General features: G+C 43.0%; 1 protein-coding gene across 1 annotated transcript in view; it reads left to right on the top strand.

The window, feature by feature from the left end:
* The first annotated feature begins 207 nt into the window (after positions 1–207).
* Positions 208–19650, top strand: part of CORO1C (coronin 1C) — a 91764-nt gene continuing 72321 nt past the window's right edge. Inside the window, exon 1 of the mRNA XM_030821325.1 lies at positions 208–362. The gene's annotated coding sequence lies outside the window, so the exon portion shown is untranslated. The remainder of the gene's footprint in view (positions 363–19650) is intronic.

Below are 19650 nucleotides of genomic sequence, written 5' to 3'. Positions count from 1 at the left end.
GCTCGGTGGCGCCTGTGGGCGTGGCCCTCTACCACTCAGATGACTGGAGAGCGGGGCGTGCGCTTGGGCACCGCCTGCATCCCTCGGCGCGACCAGAGGGGGCGTAGCGAGGCGTGGAACGTGGGGTGGGCAGCGGGCTTCCCCTCCGGAAGTGGGCGTGGCGCACAGCGGCCCGGCAGCCCTGGTTGGGCCCCGCGCGGCGCGGGGGCGGGGCCTACGCGCGGTGGCGGGGGCGGTGGCGGCTGCCCGCGCCCCTCCCCCGCACGGCGCTCAGTGCCAGGCGGGAGGCGGCAGCGGTTGGAGGCTTCGCCCGGCTTTGCAGCGGGGACTTCGGCGGCGGCGCCTCAGGCACCTCGGCCCGGGTGAGCGGCGCGCGCCCGGCGGGGCAGCCTGAGAGCGAGTCGGGCGGGCGGACCTGTCCTCTGAGCATGTGCCTGCGCCGGCTGACAGGAGCCGGCGGGGCGAGGGGCAGGGCTGGGTGGAGGGGACAGGGCTGGGTGGGCGCGCGGGGCGCGGGTTCACGGGCTGGGTTGCAAGGGGTTAGGGCCGGGGGCTGTCGGGGGCTCGGGGAAAGGGAGTTGGGGACCGAACCAGGTGGCGTGGGGAGCGTGAAGCAGGGTCCCTGTGGGGAGGAGGCTTTCGAGGTCCGGAACGCTCCTGGCCGGGTGCGGAGCCGCGGGCCGAGGTGGGACGAGGCTGCCCAGGGAAGGCTTGTAGGGGTCAGGGATCGCCTGCTTGGGCGAGGTGCTGGGAGGGAAGGGCTGCTTCGGGCGAGGCGCAGAGCCCGGGGGCTCCAGGCCTGGGGACTGGGTTTGGGCTGCCCCAGGGAACGAGTGGGTGGGGGCGGGCAGGGGCCGGGCTCACGTGGGGCCGGGGCGAGCTGGGCCCTGCCTCAGGAGGGGCGAGGGCGGCCGCCTGGCCTGCGGGTTTCCTGGCTTTGGGTGCGAGACCAGCTCTGGGCCCTGTAGATCTCGGTTGGGGGTCAGGCAGGGCGGGGCAGAGCTGGAGCTGGAGTAATGTGGGTGGGGGCGGCTTAGGAAGAGGCTGAGCCCGGCCAAGGGAGCAGAGGGCTGGGACTGGCTGGGGGTTGGAAGGGGAGGAACGAAGAAGGAAGGCTGTCGGATCGGGGGCCCAGGGTGTCCGAGTGAACTGGGCGATTCAGAGGTGTGTTCCCCTAATAGCGGGGCAGCTGGAGAGGGACGCAGTAAAAAGGAGCGAGGTGCAGGTGGGGCCCCGCTGCGCCGAAATGACTGAGGATGAGGTCAGACGTGGAGGGTGGGAATGCAGAAACCGAGCTCTCCCGCCTGTCCCCACCGGCGCACGCTCCCCAGCTCTCCGTCTCTCAAATGATTTGAATGTGTTGGGGGAAGTGGCAGGCTGCGGTGAGAGCCGAGAAGAAAGGGGCTTCCTCTTGGAGGGAGGCGCTGGCCCTGCCATCCTTTTTTGGGAGTGTTCAAAGGATTTTGAACGCTGGAAAAGGAATCGTAGGCTTTACTGCATCACGGTTTAGAAACACATCCTATATTTGGCCGTAATGTAGGCTGCCCTTGTTTTGTGGTGTCTAAAGTGCTTGCTCTACATGTTGCAAACGTGGGATTCAGAGTGCGAAGCAAATTGCAAGTTGTTCATTTCCCCCGGCATAGTAAGATACAAAGGCTTTTCCCTCCTATAAGACATTTAAAAAGAATTGAATGTAGTGTACGTTTAATAAACTGGTCCTGGGTGGCGGATATATTTACTTTTGGAAATAGTTATCACAAAATATTAGGCCCTCTTACCGCAGCCTTACTGCCTGGGATTACATTCTAAAACAGTACTTGTAGGGCTCTTAGTTACTCTATATAATAATGCATCTCATTGTCCTTATCTGGCAGAACGTTCTCCTGACACCAGGGCCTGCTGGAATAGACAGAAACATGATTAAGTATAAGCAGTTGCTTTGTACCGTCTGTTCAGTTGTGAAGGCAAATAGATATCTGTTTAATATTAATTCACTTTCTGCATTCCCTGTAAAACTGAAGAAATGTGCAAAATCTGTTTGGTTCTATACATTTCAGATGATTTAAGGAAACTAATATTTTTGGTTTGGAGGTATGTTTAACAGTCATAATGTTTGGCTACGAAGCATAATAGTAAACATTGGATCTGAGAAATCGCATAAATAAGTAGGGCAAAAAAGTGAAATAAAACTGAGAATTGTGTTGTACCTTAGGTCCTGAAGTGCAGTGTTTTGTGGTGGAGGTTAGTCGTGTGTACTGAAGATTGGACAAAGATTTGGTATAAACGTCAGGAGCACACATTTTTGACAAATATGGAACCTATCTTATCCATATTTATTTTGATTACTTGTGGAAGGTACATTAAAGCCTGATGAATTTTAATAGATACATACCGATGAAACATAACTGCACACAATATTGACTTTTTCATGATCCTTTGTTACTTTGCCTGCAGATTGTGCTAATCAGCATTTATGCTTATTTATATATAGGATTAGATTCGGTGTCAGTGAATAGCATTTTTTTAAGCACTGTTAGATTTTTTGATGAAAGTTTTATGTTTAATTTATCTGTCACTTCTGGGATCCGCTTCAACCATGAGGAAGAGTCTCACTCTAACGGCTATGAGATGGAATGTTCAAAAGGATAAATATCAATTCTTAGTTATATAAGTGGGTATGTCGACGAATCTCTTCTTTATGATGGTAAAATTTTAATTTCTCATATTTTGATTTGTCACAAACTGGTACTTTAGAAACATATTATTAATTGGGCTGTTTTACCTTTGACCTCTTTTCCAGGGGTGGGGCAATAATAAATTTGAGAGCTACTTGCATTTTCAAGTGATAAAACCTCTTAAGCTTGTTTTCCGTTTATGACTTCTCTGTGTTATTGTCTCCTTGAATTATGAGAACTCTTTTCTGACACTTGTATGTCTTTTTAAACTTAAGATACCTTTTCTGTATTAAAACATAGAATTCTTCATGAATATTTCAGTATGACCTAGTACCTAGAATGTTAAGTAATAGAATCTCTCTGGGTTTCTTTGCCCTAGTTCAGATCCTTTAAAGTGAGTGAACAAGATTCTGTACTCCTTTCTGAGTACTTTGTATTTCTAGAGTGCAGAATGGAACTTTTTTTGTTTTATGACAGCTTCATGGAGACATACTGTACAGTTCACCCATTTAAAGTGTACAGTTCTGTGGTTTTTGGTATATTCACGGAGTTGTGCAGCTGTCACCACAATCAATTTTAGGACATTTTCATCCCCCCCAAAAAGAAACCCCATACCCCTTAGAAGTCCTCCCGTTTCATATAAATGGAATCATACACTATGTGGTCTTTTGTGTCTTGCCCTTATTTAGCATATTTTCAAGGTTTATATATGTGGTAGTATTGTATAGTACTTCATTCTTTTTTTTTTAATGGTCAAATAATATGCCATTTGGATATGCTGTATTTTGTTTTTCCATTCATCAGTTGATGAACATTTGGGTGTTTTCCCTTTTTGGCTATTATGAATAATGCTGTGAACATACGTTTTCATTTCTCCTGAGTATTTACCTAGGAATGTAATCGATGGGTTGTATGGTAACTCTATATGTAACTTTTGGAGGAATGGCCAGATTTCTCCAAAGCAGCTGCACCATTTTACGATATTCACCAAGAGTATATGAAGGTTCTAAATTCTCCACATTCTTGCCAACACTTGTTACTCTCTGACTTTTTGAGTCTAGCCATCTATGTTTTCCTAATGGCCAATGATGTTGAGCATCTTTTCATGTGGTTGGTGAACATTTGTATGTGTAATCTTTGGAGAAATGTCCATTCAGATGCTCTGCCCGTTTTTTAATGGGTTGTCTTTTTATTGGTGTTATAAAAGTTGTTCATGTATTCTAGATTCAAGTGCCTTATCAGCTGTATGATTTGCAAAAATTTTCTTGGATTCTGACATGTGCTTTCATTTTCTTGATGGTGCCCCTTTTTAGGAACAAACATTTTAAATTTTGATGAGTTCCAATTTATGCATAGTGGGGTCTTACTAGTTAGAAATTAGACCTTAAACCACACCCTCATCAATATTTTGGTTATGTAAGTTGAAACCCAGATGTGAAAGGACTGGGGAAAGGTTTGAATTAATATATTTTAAGGTATGCTATAGATCAAAAAGGATTAATGAGGGAACATGCCATTCACCTGTTCACATCCTCTGGTGACCTCACCTTTACCCACAAAATAAAGTCCAGACTTCTTAATGAGGTGTGGAGTAAGGTGGGCTCTGATTTCAGCCTGCTTTATTTCTCACTATTCCGCTTCCCATGTCTTCATCTCTAGTGTCACTCCCTGAAACATCCCAGCTTTCAAATCTTGTGATGAACTTATTACTTCATCCCCTTTCTACTTCTAGAATCCCACTTGTCCTTTGGGACATGGGTCATGAGGTTTTTCCTCCATGAAAACTCCCTCATCTCACAGGCAGACATTTGTCCCTGCCCTCATGTGTTGTACATTCATCAGGACTGTTTGCTACAAAGAACTGGACCTGAATTTGAGCTTATAGTCTGAAAGGTGCCTTTCCATACAAGGCAGAATGCAATAGACCAATTCACATGGAAGGCAGACTGAGATTCTCTTGTTCACAGCTTGGTCATTAGTGCCTACTGGATATTCGCTGAATGAATGATTATTTATTGAAGTTAACTGGAAAGATCCTGAGGTCAGTGGGTTTCTCTGATTATCATGAATGTCTTTATTGCCTATGTTAAAATAACATGAATGGGGTAACTCCCTTTTGCCTTTCTGGCATCCAAGTCCAGCTCTTACCAAAAAGTGCTCAAATATTAAACTGAGTGTTTAAAACATTTCCCCAATGGCAGAACATTCTCGTCCAGGTTCTTTCCCCCGATGAACAGTAATGACTGGCGCACAGTCTTCTCAGTAGGGTAGATGGCCAGCGAACACGATGTAATCACACCAAATGCATACAGGCCGACCCTGATAGCATTTGGTCAGTTAGTACTGGAACTACCCCATCACACTCATGAGAATGGTTGTAAATTGGATTTTAAGGGTGTGTACTTTCTTTTCATTCATTTTTTTTTTTTTTAATGTTTTGTAGAGATGGGGTCTCACTATGTTATACAGGCTGGTCTTGAACTCCTGGGCTCAAGCAAGTCTCCTACCTTAGCCTCCGAAAGTGCTAGGATTATAGGTGTGATTCACCATGCCCAGCCTCTTCATTCTTTTGTTCATGCTTTCCTCTCTTGGAGTGTCTGACTCAAATTAGTATTCTTTAGTTATATTTTGTGTTCTTATGTTCTTTTTTTTTTTTTTTTTTGAGACGGAGTCTCGCTCTGTCACCCAGGCTAGAGTGCTGGAGTGCAGTGGCACGATCTCAGCTCACTGCAAGCTCCGCCTCCCGGGTTCAAGCCATTCTCCTGCCTCAGCCTCCCGAGTAGCTGGGAGTACAGGTGCCCGCGACTATGCCCAGCTAATTTTTTTGTATTTTTTAGTAGAGACGGGTTTCACTTGTTAGCCAGGATGGTCTCGATCTCCTGACCTCATAATCCACCCCCCTTGGCCTCCCAGATTATGTTCATTTTTAAAATACTTTAATTAAAAATATTTCATGCCGGGCGTGGTGGCTCACACCTGTAATCCCAGCACTTTGGGAGGCTGAGGCGGGCAGATCACAAGGTCAGGGGTTTGAGACCAGCCTGGCCAACATGGCCAACCTGTCTCTACTAAAAATACAAAAATTAGCCGGGTGTGGTGGCATGCGCCTGTAGTTCCAGCTACTCAGGAGGCTGAAGCAGGAGAATTGCTTGAAACCTGGGAGGCAGAGGCTGCAGTGAGCCTAGACTGCGCCATCGCACTCCAGCCTGGGCGACAGAGTTGCACTCCAGCCTGGGCAACAGAGAAAGAATCTGTCTCAAAAATAAATAAATAAATAAATAAATAAATAAATAAATAAATAAATTCACTTAGCACCTTTCTGAGAATTAGGAGAAACCAGTTGGCCATTTTGGGATACCTTTTCTTTTTTGTGTGTTCGTTAAAGCTTGGATTGTGGCAAGGTAGTACAGAAGAGAAAGAAAAATGTCAACTTTTTTGTCTAATTAGGGACAGTGAACTATGGGTACCTTCCGTAGTTCTCGTTCTAAGAGAGTTTCGTATTTAGGGGAACTGAGGCCGTGAGGGTGCAGGCCTTTAGGGCCAGATAGAGCTGGGCTTCACTCTTGGCTCCACTTCTTGCTAGCTGTGACTTTGCCAGTTCCTTCACCTCCCTGAGCTTCACTTTCCTCCTCTGTAGTGTGGAGATGCAAAAGGCTTACCTTGCAGGGTCATTGGCAAGATTAAGCAAGGAAAATTATATGAAGTGCCTAATACAGAGTAGGTACTGAATACATTCCTGTTCCCTCTCTTCGCTCTTAAATGTCTATTAATGAATGGAACTGCAGAGAAGTAAAGAGAGTAAGTTTAATACATTTTACATCTGACATTTAGCTATTAAGGGTATGGATTCCTACTCCCACCTGAGGATTTTAGACTTTGAATCAAAGTTGAGTCACTGAAGAGGGCAAAAAATGTCTAATTTTAGGATGGGAAGGCGGTCTTAAAAACACCTCCAGTGTTTTTGCATCTGTCTGAATTGGAAATGTCTATTCAGACAGTCTTCTCTATTCAGGTCTGTGTATTCAGTCTCTCTCTCTGTGTGTCTATCTGTCCATTTTAAGGAAAGTTCCTGGCAAAAGATGAATTTTTTTTAGGATTTGAAGGAGATTGCACTGCAGTGCTTGAGATACTCTTCTGGTTACAGTGTGATAAAGTGTAACATCCTGTGTGGGAAAAGAGCCTCTGCAGTTTTATGGTATGTTAAATTAGGCCTGTCATTTGGATCTCACATTAATAACAAAAACACAGTTCCTCTGGTTTGCTGCAGTAGTGAGTAATTAATATAATGCAAAGGTCAGAGTGAGAGAGACTATAAATGGGAGTAGGAAGGCCTATACATTGTATGTGGAAGGCAGTTATATTTTTTCCCCTTTGGTCAGGCAATGATCTACATTTCTTTTTAAAAATTTATGAATAATAGATTATATTTGGCACCAGTATCTCACCATCTTTTAAAGGATATATTATTTTGGGAGATTTGGGTGATTATTGCTCAGGTACAGAGGTCCTCATTCTTGACTGCCTTTGATGATCATCTGTGGACCTTTATGAATCCAGCTGCCTGGGCGTGAGTTCCCTGGTGACTCTGAATCACAGCCAGAACAGGAAGCACTGTGGGCTGGTCTATTCCTCATTTTACAGATGAGGGGACTTTGGTGGCAGGAGCTTAACAGATTTACCCAAGATCAGGAACTTAACTGCCCCTTCCTTTCTTCCCCCCCACCCCACCTCCACCTCATTCCATGTGTAGTATGAATTAATTTTTATAGTTAGTCGTGTGGATTTATAGTATAGTGTGGATTTTTTATTTAACAGTGTGAACCTGACATGGCTTTCCCTTCTTAGTCTTTGACCCAGTGCAGCAGTTCCATTCGCTTAACCCTTCGTCATGCTCTTTTGCCAGATCTGCAAACCGAGCCTATTCACAGGGTTTTCTTCAGTTAATCACCACAGTTGGTAGCACGTACCTATGTTGTTGTTGTTGTTGTTGCTTTTTCCCACATATTCAGGTTGTGCATGTATTAAACTGTGAAGTTTGGTCCAGGTTTTTAGGAGGATTTTTAGATGCATTTTTAGGAAACTTGAAAATACATGGATAAACCTTTGGTAAACTTGATTTCTATTTTTAATGTAAAGCTCCTTGACAGTATTTTATTGATCCTTTTAAATTTCCTCAATCTTATAATCTGAGCACTAGTAAGCAGTGCTTTTGTATTTGGAAGACCAATTATTATTGCAAAGGTGCCTTTGCATTGCATCTTGCCAAAAAAAATTGGCATTAGTAGGCCGTCTGTATTTGAAAACACCAAGTTTAGACAGGGACAACACAGGCCCAGTACTGAACTATTAATATATAGATTGTGACAGACATAATGAAAACCACTTAGGATTAGCAAAGGTTGATTGTTGTTTCACAATGTGGTTGTTCTGTCTTTGGGAGACCAAGACAGACTGCAAGTCTGGTCACATGGTGGTTTGGTGTAAGAGTCTTTCTTGCTCCATTGTGGAACTGGGTGTGTGTCCCCATGTCTCAACAACTGCTGAGGCCTTCATTCTGGATGAACAAAGCTGTAGATTTTTCATGAGAGACCATAGTAGACACACATGGGAAAGGAAGTGTTAGGAGAGTGAAGCCGTCAGGCTGTATCTTCCACTCTTGATATCATAGGGGTGCATGACAAAGTTCACAAGCACCCCTTCCTTAAGACAAATGTTTAATCACCATTATTTGCTTACTTCACAGGAAAGATACTTAAATTCCTTTTCATAATGGTCAAGCATTCTTTCCTAGTTAAAGATTCTAATTCCTTTCGTTCTTAGGAACTTAAAGAATTGACTGATTTGTTAATATAAGAACTCAAATGCGGCTGGAGTAGGGACTGAGGAACACACGTGAACGTGCGCTGTCATCTCTGTTAAGCAGGGGGATTTATTAGGAAACTAGTCACTTTGGAAGCTAGGTGGTGAATTAATTTTGTGGTTAGTAGTATCTTTAGCTTAACATTGTCATCCTGGTTTTTCTTGGCAAGCAAAAGAGAGGCTGGAGCCAATGAGGGCTGGCCACAGTTCTTTGGGGGTGATATTTAATAAGATGCACGTTGTCTGTTTTAGAAATAGGGTAACTGTCCTTCAGGCTCTCTCTTCTGTGGGCCACTGTTGCTTTACAGTGCTACTGTAGGAAAAGATAAGTTGGAAGTCTTCTTTTTTCTCCCTAAGACTGCTAGTTTGATCTTTTTATGCATTATGACAATGTCTTGAGTGCAGTGGACTGAATTACTTTTATCAAGTGGAACAAATAACATATCATACCTTCAAAGGATGGTTATGAACTGTGTGTTTCTCTGAAAGTGAATGAGCAAGAGCCCAGGTGAAATTTCTGTTTTGGAGGCAGGCAGTGTGTACATTTGGTCCCCAGCTCAAGACTGGGTTGTGTTCCAGAGTCTAACTCAGTTATTTGGAACTCAGATCTACTAGTAGTAGTTTCTGTCTATTGTGTTGATTCAGCATTGTAAGTGGTGGGTACGTTCCCAGCCTAGACTGAAGGAATCTGTTTAATTCACAGCAGTTTTTGAAATTGTTTATGGTGATAGTGGAATTCTGGATCTTGGGAGCTGGTAGTCATGTGAAAGAGAAGTAAGGACTCATGCCCCATGCCCCAAGAGCCTCCCTGTGCAGGCTGTGTGGCGTCCAGAGGTCTCATGCCACTGCAGGCCTCCAGGTCTGTGCTGGCCCTCCTTGTTCTTCATCCTCCTTCGTCTCTCTCTTAATTTGAAGATTCTACTCCCCTGGTTAAGCTCACTTTCTTTAAATCATGGTAGCAAAGCACATGGTTCAAATTCATTTCCCTGCTAGACTACCGCTGTTATTCAGGGTTGGGATGACTACAGGCTTTATTCATGTCATTTCACTCATGTTCTTTAACCCTTTTAGAGGGGTACAATGTTAATATTTTTAAAGAGGAGGTTCCTTACTGATAAACAGATTGTCTCTTTGAAATGTTTGCATTCAGTCATTGCAGCAAGGTTTCACGGGGAAAGTTGAGCAGAAGCATGTGAAGTCAGGCAGACCCCATGTAAGGAGGCTAGTCCTGATACCTGGAATCAGGAAGAAACCATGCCTGCTTTAGAAAGGTTCTTCCTGTTATTCCGAAACAGTGACTCTGCTAAATTTTTTTTCAAAATACTTACGATCTTTTTTTTCCCTTTTCCGTTTGGGAACTTAACAGCTTGAAAGGGTCTTAGGTTTCGGCAAAGTGGCTTGGTTTCTCTGACCTTTGGAAAGTTGATCAGGGCATGGTAGTGATTGTAAATTGGGGCATCTTATAATGGCCAGAACTGGGCACTGGTCCTGTCTATTTTTCTATTCTTTTATAAACTTATCAAAAAGCCACTTTTTTTCGTCAAACAGTGGGAAATTATTGACCTCTCCATTCTGTTAGTGCCTCTGTGAAGGGTTTGAACTACTGGTTTCAAAGAACTCTTCTCATTCAAACATTTTATGATGCAAAATATATTAGGGACTTAATTTTTCTGGTGTCATTTAAAAAATTCATATTCACAAAGTCTGTTACGGCAAGCTTAATGTTTTGATTTACTTTTAAATTATGTAAAAGTTTAAAAAATACATTACAAGCCTCCTCCAGCCCTCAAGCACATGACTCTTTGATGGTGAATTCTGCGGTATAGACTGTGAGCTCTGTGGGAATTCAGGAGACAGGCGTTGGAGAGTCAGTGTTTGTGGGACACTGGGAGTGAGATCCTGCCTGAGGGTGTGCCTAATAGTACTGGGCTGACTCAGAACTGGTGTAATTAGGGAAGAATAGTGTAAAATGGGTAGATGAGATGGCCCTGATTGTGGAAAGTGATGATAATAGGTTATGCATTTATACAATATGTTAGAGTAAAATGTAAATATAGTTTGGTTATGGAGTTATAAAGGTAGGTGAAAGTGTAATTTGTGGGTGTCACTAGTGTTAGTGATTTCTATGGTAATACTAATTACATTTGGGATTAAATGACTAGAAATTGAGTACAGAATTATTTTCTAGTTTGTGGAAGTGAACACCTTATAATACTGCTATATTCCATGTTCCTTAAAGGTAGAGGATATCTTAAATTTTCTGATGCCTCCATTTCCTAGCATATTGCCTGGTGCATAGTAGCCGCCCAATAAATGTTAATTGAGTAATTGAATTTCAACTTTGCATGATACACTTGTGATATTGTCAGTCTTTCCATTTTCCTAGAAGATGAAAGGAATAAAGATGTTTTCTATGGCTTAGGACTACTAATTGTAAATATTTGCCGGGTGTGGTGGCTCATGTCTGTAATCCCAGCACTTTGGGAGGCCAAGGCAGGCGGATCACGAGGTCAGGATGTCGAGACCATCCTGGCTAACACGGTGAAACCCCATCTCTCCTAAAAATACAAAAAATTAGCCAGGCGTGGTGGCTGGCGCCTGTAGTCCCAGCTACTCGGGAGGCTGAGGCAGGAAAATGGTGTGAACTCGGGAGACAGAGCTTGCAGTGAACTGAGATTGCACCACTGCACTCCAGCCTGGGCACTCCAGCCTGGGTGACAAAGCGAGACTCCATCTCAAAAAAAAAAAAAAATTCTTATTATGTTATTATAAACTTTATAAACTACATAATTTTTATTGTAAATATATTAGCAAGATGTTTATATGTGTAAATTTACACAGAGGCATATATACACATTCCTTTATTGAAACATGCTTTATTTGTAAAGCAAATTTTGGGGTTTTGATTATTTAAAGCATATATTCTGATAAAAAGCAGGATAACAACATTTTGGTACTCATCGCAAATTTACTTAATTGATTTCTTGAATAAATTAAAAATATTGGCAGCATGGGTTTCTTATGGCTGTGTTTTATAGCTCTGGTTAGCAAGTTTGTGTGTGCGTGTGTGTGTGTCTGTATGAGTGTTTGAGACAGGGTCTTGCCCTGTCACCCAGGCTGGAGTGCAGTGGCGTGATTGAGGCTCAGTGCAGCCTCGCCCTCCCAGGCTCAAGTGATCCTCCCACCTCAGCCTCTCGAGTAGCTGGGATTACAGGCATATGCCACTATGCCTGGCTAATGTTTTAATATTTTTGTAGAGACGGGGTCTCACTGTGTTGCTCAGGCTGGTTTCCAACTCCTGGGCTCAAGTGATCCTCTCGCCTCAGCCTCCCAAAGTGCTGGGATTATAGGCGTCAGCCACTGTGCCTGGCCTGGTTAGCAAGTTTGACTTTAGAGTCAATGAAGTAACATCCCAATGGAAGCATGCTTTCATTTAACAATGAAGATAGATATGGGAAGAACCATAATTTCTGTCAAGGGGATTTAAAGTTAAGGTAGCCATTGAAAAAGCTGTTTTCCTTCACTATCTTTCTCTTTTTGAGTTTCTCATCCTTTAATGAGCTATTGTCATTGCCTTATGTTCTCCCTGGAGGAGGAGGTGAAGGTGGAGGTTTGTCCGCAGTGGACCTCTAGGTGTGCCATGCCCAGCATCAGAGAAATCATAGGGCAGGCCTTAGGGCATTTGAGTGACTCCTGGAGCCCCAAGGATTTAATGTATTTGAGAATTCATTTGACTTGAGAATTTGACAAGGACTGAGTAAGTTAAGATAGGGTGAATTGTGCACCACTACAACTGTTAAGATGATCTAATCGCTTAGGAGTTCCTTTATACATATTAAAGTTTGAAAAACTGTAGACTTTGGTTTATATTGTATTCACGATAAGTGGTCACAAAAAATGAATTATTTTGTAATTGCATTTGTGTGTATATGTGTGTGTGTTATTTCTGGTAGTTTTTAGAGAGTACCATAAACCATAAATGTAGTTGTTTAAAAAAGTATTAGGGATAGGAAGCCCCTGGATCTTTTTGCTGGCCTTCTACGTAAAATTATTTGTCCTACTTTCATTTGAGGATAGATAATTTCTCTTTAGTTACTATTGTGATGTCCAATTAATTTAGCATAGAGAATTAAAGATTATAATTTTCAAGTCTTGATACAGTTTGGAAGGAAAATGGATTTGGGAGAGTTAGGGCTACAGTTTTACCAGCTACAGCTGATAAAAGCTTTTTGTAGTAGAGTATTCACTCTTAGAATATTTAGCCCAAATGTTTCCTTCTGAAAGTGGGCCGTATTTATTTGTCTTCACTTCCCTAGAGATATTTTCATTTTATTGGTGAAATTGAATGTGTGCTGTTTTCTTCCTGAAGAGCCTGAGACTTTCTTCTAAAGGTATTGAATGGTAGGTAGTAAAGTATTTGGTAGTAACTACATTTTCTCCAGTGAGTTAAATTCTTACAGTTTCTTGTACTCTATTGTAGATACTGATATTGAGTGTTTTTTTTTCCTTCCCTTTAGAAGATGCATATGCTGATAAGGAAATATTTTTAATTTTACCAAAAGGGATCAGGCAGACAAAATTATTTTTCCTAAGGTGCAGTAAGATTGTAAGCGCTATACTTTCCTGTTTCTATAGGATGTCTGAAAATTCCAGAAACATAGGGAGATTTTTATTTTAAACAGTATTAGTTTTCATTTTCTTTTCTTTTCTTTCTTTCTTTTTGTTTTTGAGGTGGAGTCTCGCTCTGTTGCCCAGGCGGGAGTACAGGGGCATGATCTCTGCTCACTGCAACCTCTGTGTCCCGGGTTCAAGTGATTCTCCTGCCTCAGCCTCCTGAGTAGCTGGGGTTACAGGCGTGCACCACCACACCTCACTAATTTTTGTTTTGTTTTTTTTGAGACGGAGTCTCACTCTGTCGCCCAGGTTGGAGTGCAGTACAGCTCACTGCAAGCTCCGCCTCCCGGGTTCACATCTCCCGGGTTCACGCCATTCTCCTGCCTCAGCTTCCCGAGTAGCTGGGACTATAGGCACCCACCGCCATGCCTGGGTAATTTTTTATATTTTTAGTAGAGATGGGGTTTTAATGTGTTAGCCAGGGTGGTCTCGATCTCTTGACCTTGTGATCTGCCCACCTCGGCCTCCCAAAGTGCTGGGATTACAGGCATGAGCCACCACGCCTGGCCTAATTTTTGTATTTTTAATAGAGATGGGGTTTCACAATGTTGGCCAGACTGGTCTTGAACTCCTTACCTCAGGTGATCCACCTGCCTTGGCCTCCCAAAGTGCTGGGATTACAGGTGTGAGCCATTGTGCCCAGCCTAGTTTTCATTTTCAAATAGCATGCTCAATACGTTTTTCTTCAAGCTCCAGACAGTTTTGCGAGCAAAGGTACGTAATTTTAAAGCCGTGGATCCAATTATTAATGTGCAAAGGTAATTACGTTTTAAAAAATAAATTTTAAAGTATTTTTCCCATGGTTTTACTCTTTTCAGATACCTTACTTGTCAACAGAAGGCTCTTTGAAGCTACTACTAAGAGGTAGTAAGTAAGTCTCCACACCAAAGAGAAGGTGGGAAGGCACCCCCAACCATCCGGTTGCATAAGTCAAATTAGGCATCACTGTTGATGCACCCTTCATATCTAAAACAGTTTTAAATTCAGTTGACTTCAAGTCTTTTGACTCTATCATCTCTGTTTCTACTGGGACTGTGACTTGTGGCCTGGACAAGTGCAGTGACTTCCTAACTAGCTTCCCTGAATCCTCTCAGATGCTCCCACCTGCAGATCCATTCTCCAGCTTCATTCAGCGTGAGCTTTTAAAATGCAAATCTAATTATGTCACATACTCTTAAAAAATTTCCAAGACTGCAAGTAAAGATAAAATCCTTAACAGGGCCTAGAAAGCCCTCTGTGATCCGAGTTCTGCTGACCTCCCAGCCTCTTCTACCCTTGCTCTCTGGGCTCCAGCCTCTGCGGGCTAAGTAGTCCAGATTCTGACAAGTGCTTGCTTTTGATACAGACTTTTGATATTTTGTTGTTCTTCCCAGCTGGGACTCACTTTTCTTCTCTTATTGCCCAGTTGACTTTTCATTCTTCGATTTCAGCTTAAGTGTCACTTCTCTGACTGGTTCTGTTCTCCCTGATTATTGACGCAGTTACCTTGTGTTCTTCTGCATTCCAGCACTTGCCACAGCGGCATGCTAATGTTTGCACGAATATCTGATTGTGTTGTGTCTCCTGCAGTGGACTGTAAGCTCCATGAGAGCAAGGGCCAGGTCTGCTTGCTCACAGTTGTGTCTCTCATGTCTAGCATGGTGCTAGAAGCATGGTCAAAGCCCAGTGAATAGTTGTTGAATAAAAGAATGACTGGGATTAAGGACGTATTCAACATTCATAGTTGAGTGTATATGGAATATGTATAACCCTGTGGATGTTAGTAAGTAATGTGGTTTGCAGTGAGTTGTGTCTGTTTTACTGGGGGGGGATGTGGACTGTATCCCAGTGAAAGAAGGATTTCCTGTAGACTCTGATGGACCCTGGAAATCATTTATTTTAGTTCTTCCATTTTATAGATGAAGAAACAAACAACCAGAGGACCAAAATGATCTAGCTGGGTAGGTGACTATGTCAGGATAAATTTGTGTCTGACATCTAAGCCAGAGATTTTCCTACTCTTCCTTAATGTTCCTTTGAAACACCGTCAGGAGTACATGTTCATATAATCCATTTAATCTCTGCTTGCCCAAGGTATGGGTTAAAAAGGGAAGGCTGAAATTCTTCAGGTGAAGGTGATTAATTTGTTTTTTGACACTGCTAGTTTTGCCTGTGACTAGCCTTATGAGGTTATTAATAAAAATATCCCCCATCCCTTTTTAAGATACGAGCATCCAGTAATTTCATTTCTGGGTATAACAGTATTGCCAAATAATAAAATTTTATTGTCTACTCCATATGACTAAGTAGTGAAAAACAGACTTAACAAGTTTGAACAGTCATACACAGTGTGTTTTTTACCAGTTGTTGATAAGAAAAGTAGGTCATCAATATAGAAAGAATGTTTAGAAACATATTCAAGGATTAATTTTTTTTTTTTTTTTTTTTTTTTTGCGACAGAGTCTAGTTCTGTCGCCAAGCTGGAGTGCAGTGGCGATCTTGGCTCACTGCAACCTCCGACTCCTGGGTTCAAGCTATTCTCCTGCCTCAGCCTCCCGAGTAGCTGGGATTACAGGCACGTGCCACCAGGCCTGGCTAATTTTTGCATTTTTAGTAGAGACGGGGTTTCACCATGTTGGCCAGGATGGTCTCATCTCCTGACTTTGTGATCCGCCCGCCTCAGCCTCCCAAAGTGCTGGGATTACAGGTGTCAGCCACCCCACCTGGCCTCAAGGATTAATTTTTAAGTGAGATTGCTAGGTCACTCATGTCTACAAAAGTTTTGCAGTTGGTTTGAGACCTCTTGGGATTAATTTGGCTCTTTGAGTTGTGTTCTGCTCTTTGAAGAGAGTCACAGAATTCAGCTTCTGAGTCTGGTCTCCTGTGGTGCACTTTAGGGAGATGGCTGCTGCCTCAGGCGATTTTATATGGTTCGGCGGTGTTTCGAGTATCCCCGGGGGAGGGGGGGGGCAGGTAGCGCCTGGCTTTGTCTTCCCAAGGGACGTTTCTTCAGCAATGCTTTTTCAAAGCTCCAGGGACCAAAAGAGGTGGTTGTGTTTATAAAGATGCTGGTGATAAGCAGAAAATTGGGAGATGTGGAGGGTTGTAAACATGTCATCCTTGCACATTATCTCTGTAATAGAAATATATATATATATATATATATATATTTTTTGAGACGGAGTCTCGCTCTGTCGCCCAGGCTGGAGCGCAGTGGCGCAATCTCGGCTCACTGCAAGCTCCGCCTCCCGGGTTCACGCCATTCTCCTGCCTCGGCCTCAGGAGTAGCTGGGACTACAGGCGCCCGCCACCACGCCCGGCTAATTTTTTGTATTTTTAGTAGAGACGGGGTTTCACCGTGGTCTCGATCTCCTGACCTCGTGATCTGCCCACCTCGGCCTCCCAAAGTGCTGGGATTACAGGCGTGAGCCACCGCGCCCGGCCAGAAATATATATTTCTGTCATTGAAGAGCTAGAGATGATTTCGAAGTCCTTATATATTCTCACATTTTAGTAACTGCATAATTTCTGTAGTGTCATTTCTATTATATTTTAAGTGAGTTACAGGCCTCATGGCATCTTTTAGTTCATAAAAGGGTCTCTCTTTAATAAGGTGTGAGAGAATTACAGTTTTGTTTTGTTTTGTTTTGTTTTTTTGAGAGACACGGTCTCGCTTTGTCTTCTGGGATCCAGTTCAGTGGTGCAATAATAGCTCAGTGCAGCCTCAGACTGCTGGGCTCAAGGGATCCTCCTGCTTCAGCCTCCCAAAGCGCTGGGATTACTGGCATTAACCATCACACCAGCCCAATTTTAGGAATTTTATCTTTTGTCTTCAGGTTCATTATGTGTTGCTGTTTTGCTGCTCATTTTACTTCTTGTCAGACTTGATTTTCAGCAGTCATTTTCATAGCGTCACATTCCGCTCTGCGATGTGCTCACTGCTTTCTGCTTCACATTGCCAGTGAGTGCTTAGGTTTGACGTTAGGTGGTCCCCAACCAAGTCTCTTTGTAAGAAGTTCCTAAAATGAGTATAGATTATAAAATGTAAATATACGAGTGCTCTTCTTTGAAAACTTTAAAAAGTGTAATACCTCTTTATTATACCTCATCTTTTATTTTTATTTTTATTTTTTTTGGGTCTCACTCTGTCACCCAGGCTGGAGTGCAGTGTCGTGATCTCGGCTCACTGCAACCTCTGCCTCCCGGGCGCAAGCGATCCTCCTGCCCTCAGCCTCCTGAGTAGCTGGGACCACAGGCATGTGCCATCATGCCCGGCTAATTTTTTGTATTTTTGGTAGAGATAGAGTTTTGCCATGTTGCCCAGGCTGGTCTCCAACTCCTGAGCTCAGCCTCACTCCCAAAGTGCTGGGAATACAGGTGTGAGTCACTGCACCTGTAATGTCTCACCTTTTAGATACTATCCTTGGTTTGTGTGTGTGTGTTTCTAGTGTTTTATGCATGCTCTTTCAGGTTGTTCTTTTTTTTGAGACTGACTCTCCCTCTGTTGCCAGGCTGGAGTAGTGCAGTGGCATGATCTTGGCTCACTGTAACATCTCCCTCCCGGGTTCAAGCAATTCTCCTGCCTTGCCTCCTGAGTAGCTGGGACTACAGTTGTGCGCCACCACGCCCTGCTAGTTTTTGTATTTTTAGTAGAGATGGGGTTTCACTATGTTGGCCAGGATGGTCTCAATCCCTTGACTTCGTGATCCGCCCACCTCGGCCTCCCAAAGTGCTGGGATTATAGGTGTGAGCCACTGTGCCCAGCCCAGGTTGTTCTTTTCTTGGACAACTGAGGACATAGTCCTCTGGCTAAGCTAAGGATTTTCAGTGAGAAGTAAGATTTGCTTCCTTGGTCATAACAGATACCCTCTTGTTTGTCTCAGTACATTTGAATGCCTACAGCTGGTTTCTGTATTTTGATTTTTCCATTTTTACTCATATTTATAAAGTGTAGGCAAAGTGCAGTTTCACATTTAAAGTGTTACACAAACTGGCCAACTGGACTGGGGGCTGTCAAAGCAGCACCCGCAGGACAGAGCTCTAAGTGCCATTGTTGGCTGATGTGGAGAAACTGAATTGTATATATGATTTGGGATTGATTGTTGGAAAAGTAGGACAGTTCATGGGCTGAAATGCTCCATACTTTGTAGTTCAAGGTCACTGCATCTTTCTCAGAAGTTGTTTATCTTTGGAGGAGTTATACGTCTCGGCTGAAATGTGACGGGCCTGAAATTGATGAGCTTCGGAACTCTCCAGTCCTAGCTCTGTGAGGCCCGAGCCTGGAGGCTTCTTGGTAGATCTTATTTGCATTTTCTCTTTATTCTTAGAAACTTTAAAAACTAAATGATATTGAGTTACTGAATTGAAACAAAATGCATTTTTACTGGTATGCCTCATTCTTGGCATCTTACCTGTTACCTGGATTAATAATGATGGGATGAAACTATTTGGAAGGCTATAATGCATGTGAATTTTTTTCCCTTAATTTTTACCATTCCTGGTGTCATAATCAATTGAACCAACATCAAGTCTATTCATACTTGCAGTCAGTCGGTCATGCTAAGTGGTCAATAGTTTTTCTAGAAAAAACATTTTTTTCAACAAGTCCATATCAGCAGTGGAATACGAATCTCTTTCAGCCAAAACTGCTGTGTATGAGGAGATCTATTGTGTATCTGACATTTTGCTGTGCTTTATAGCAAATGTTGCATGTGGTCTTTTTTCTTCCTTTTTTAAACAGCTTCTATTAAAATAGGTAAGGCGTGTTTTTTTTTCTCGGACTATCTCATGTATGAATCTGTTAAAGAGTTATATGCAGTAGAAATATAGTTTGTTAGGTAAATTCTTTCTTTGAGTGTCACTGCTGGATTTAATTTAGAAAATTTGAAAAAGCTCAGCTATCTCATATTCAGAAATGATGAATTTTTTTTTTTTTTTTTTTAAGAGACATGATCTTGCTAGAGTGCAGTGGCATGATCATAGCATACCGCAGCCTCAAACTCCTGGGCTCAAGCAGTCTTCCTGCATCAGCCCTCTTAGAGACAGTGTCTCATTATGTTATCCAGGCTGGTCTTGAACACCTGGCCTTAAGCGATCTTCCCACCTCAGCCTCCCAAAATGCTGGGATTACAGCCGTGAGCCAACGTGCCCGGCCAGATTTTTATATTTAATCAGAGTACCTCCTATATTTGCTTTGGGTGTCTGCTCTTTCGTGAATGTGTATTCTGTGTAGGCTTATATATTATTACATTTCCAACTTCTTTTTTTTTTTTTTTCGAGATGGAGTTTTGCTTGTTGTCCAGGTTGGGGTGTAGTGGCACAATCTTGGCTCACTGCAACCTCCGCCTCCTGGGTTCAAGCAATTCTCGTGCCTCAGCCTCCTGAGTAGCTGGGATTACAGACACCTGCCACTACGCCCAGTTGATTTTTTGTATTTTAGTAGAGATGGAGTTTCACTATGTTG

The sequence above is a fragment of the Nomascus leucogenys genome, chromosome 10, assembly GCF_006542625.1.
Source record: "Nomascus leucogenys isolate Asia chromosome 10, Asia_NLE_v1, whole genome shotgun sequence".
Lineage (NCBI taxonomy): Eukaryota > Metazoa > Chordata > Mammalia > Primates > Hylobatidae > Nomascus > Nomascus leucogenys.
Note: the sequence above shows the minus strand (reverse complement) of the source record. Positions and strands in the feature narration are given on the sequence as shown.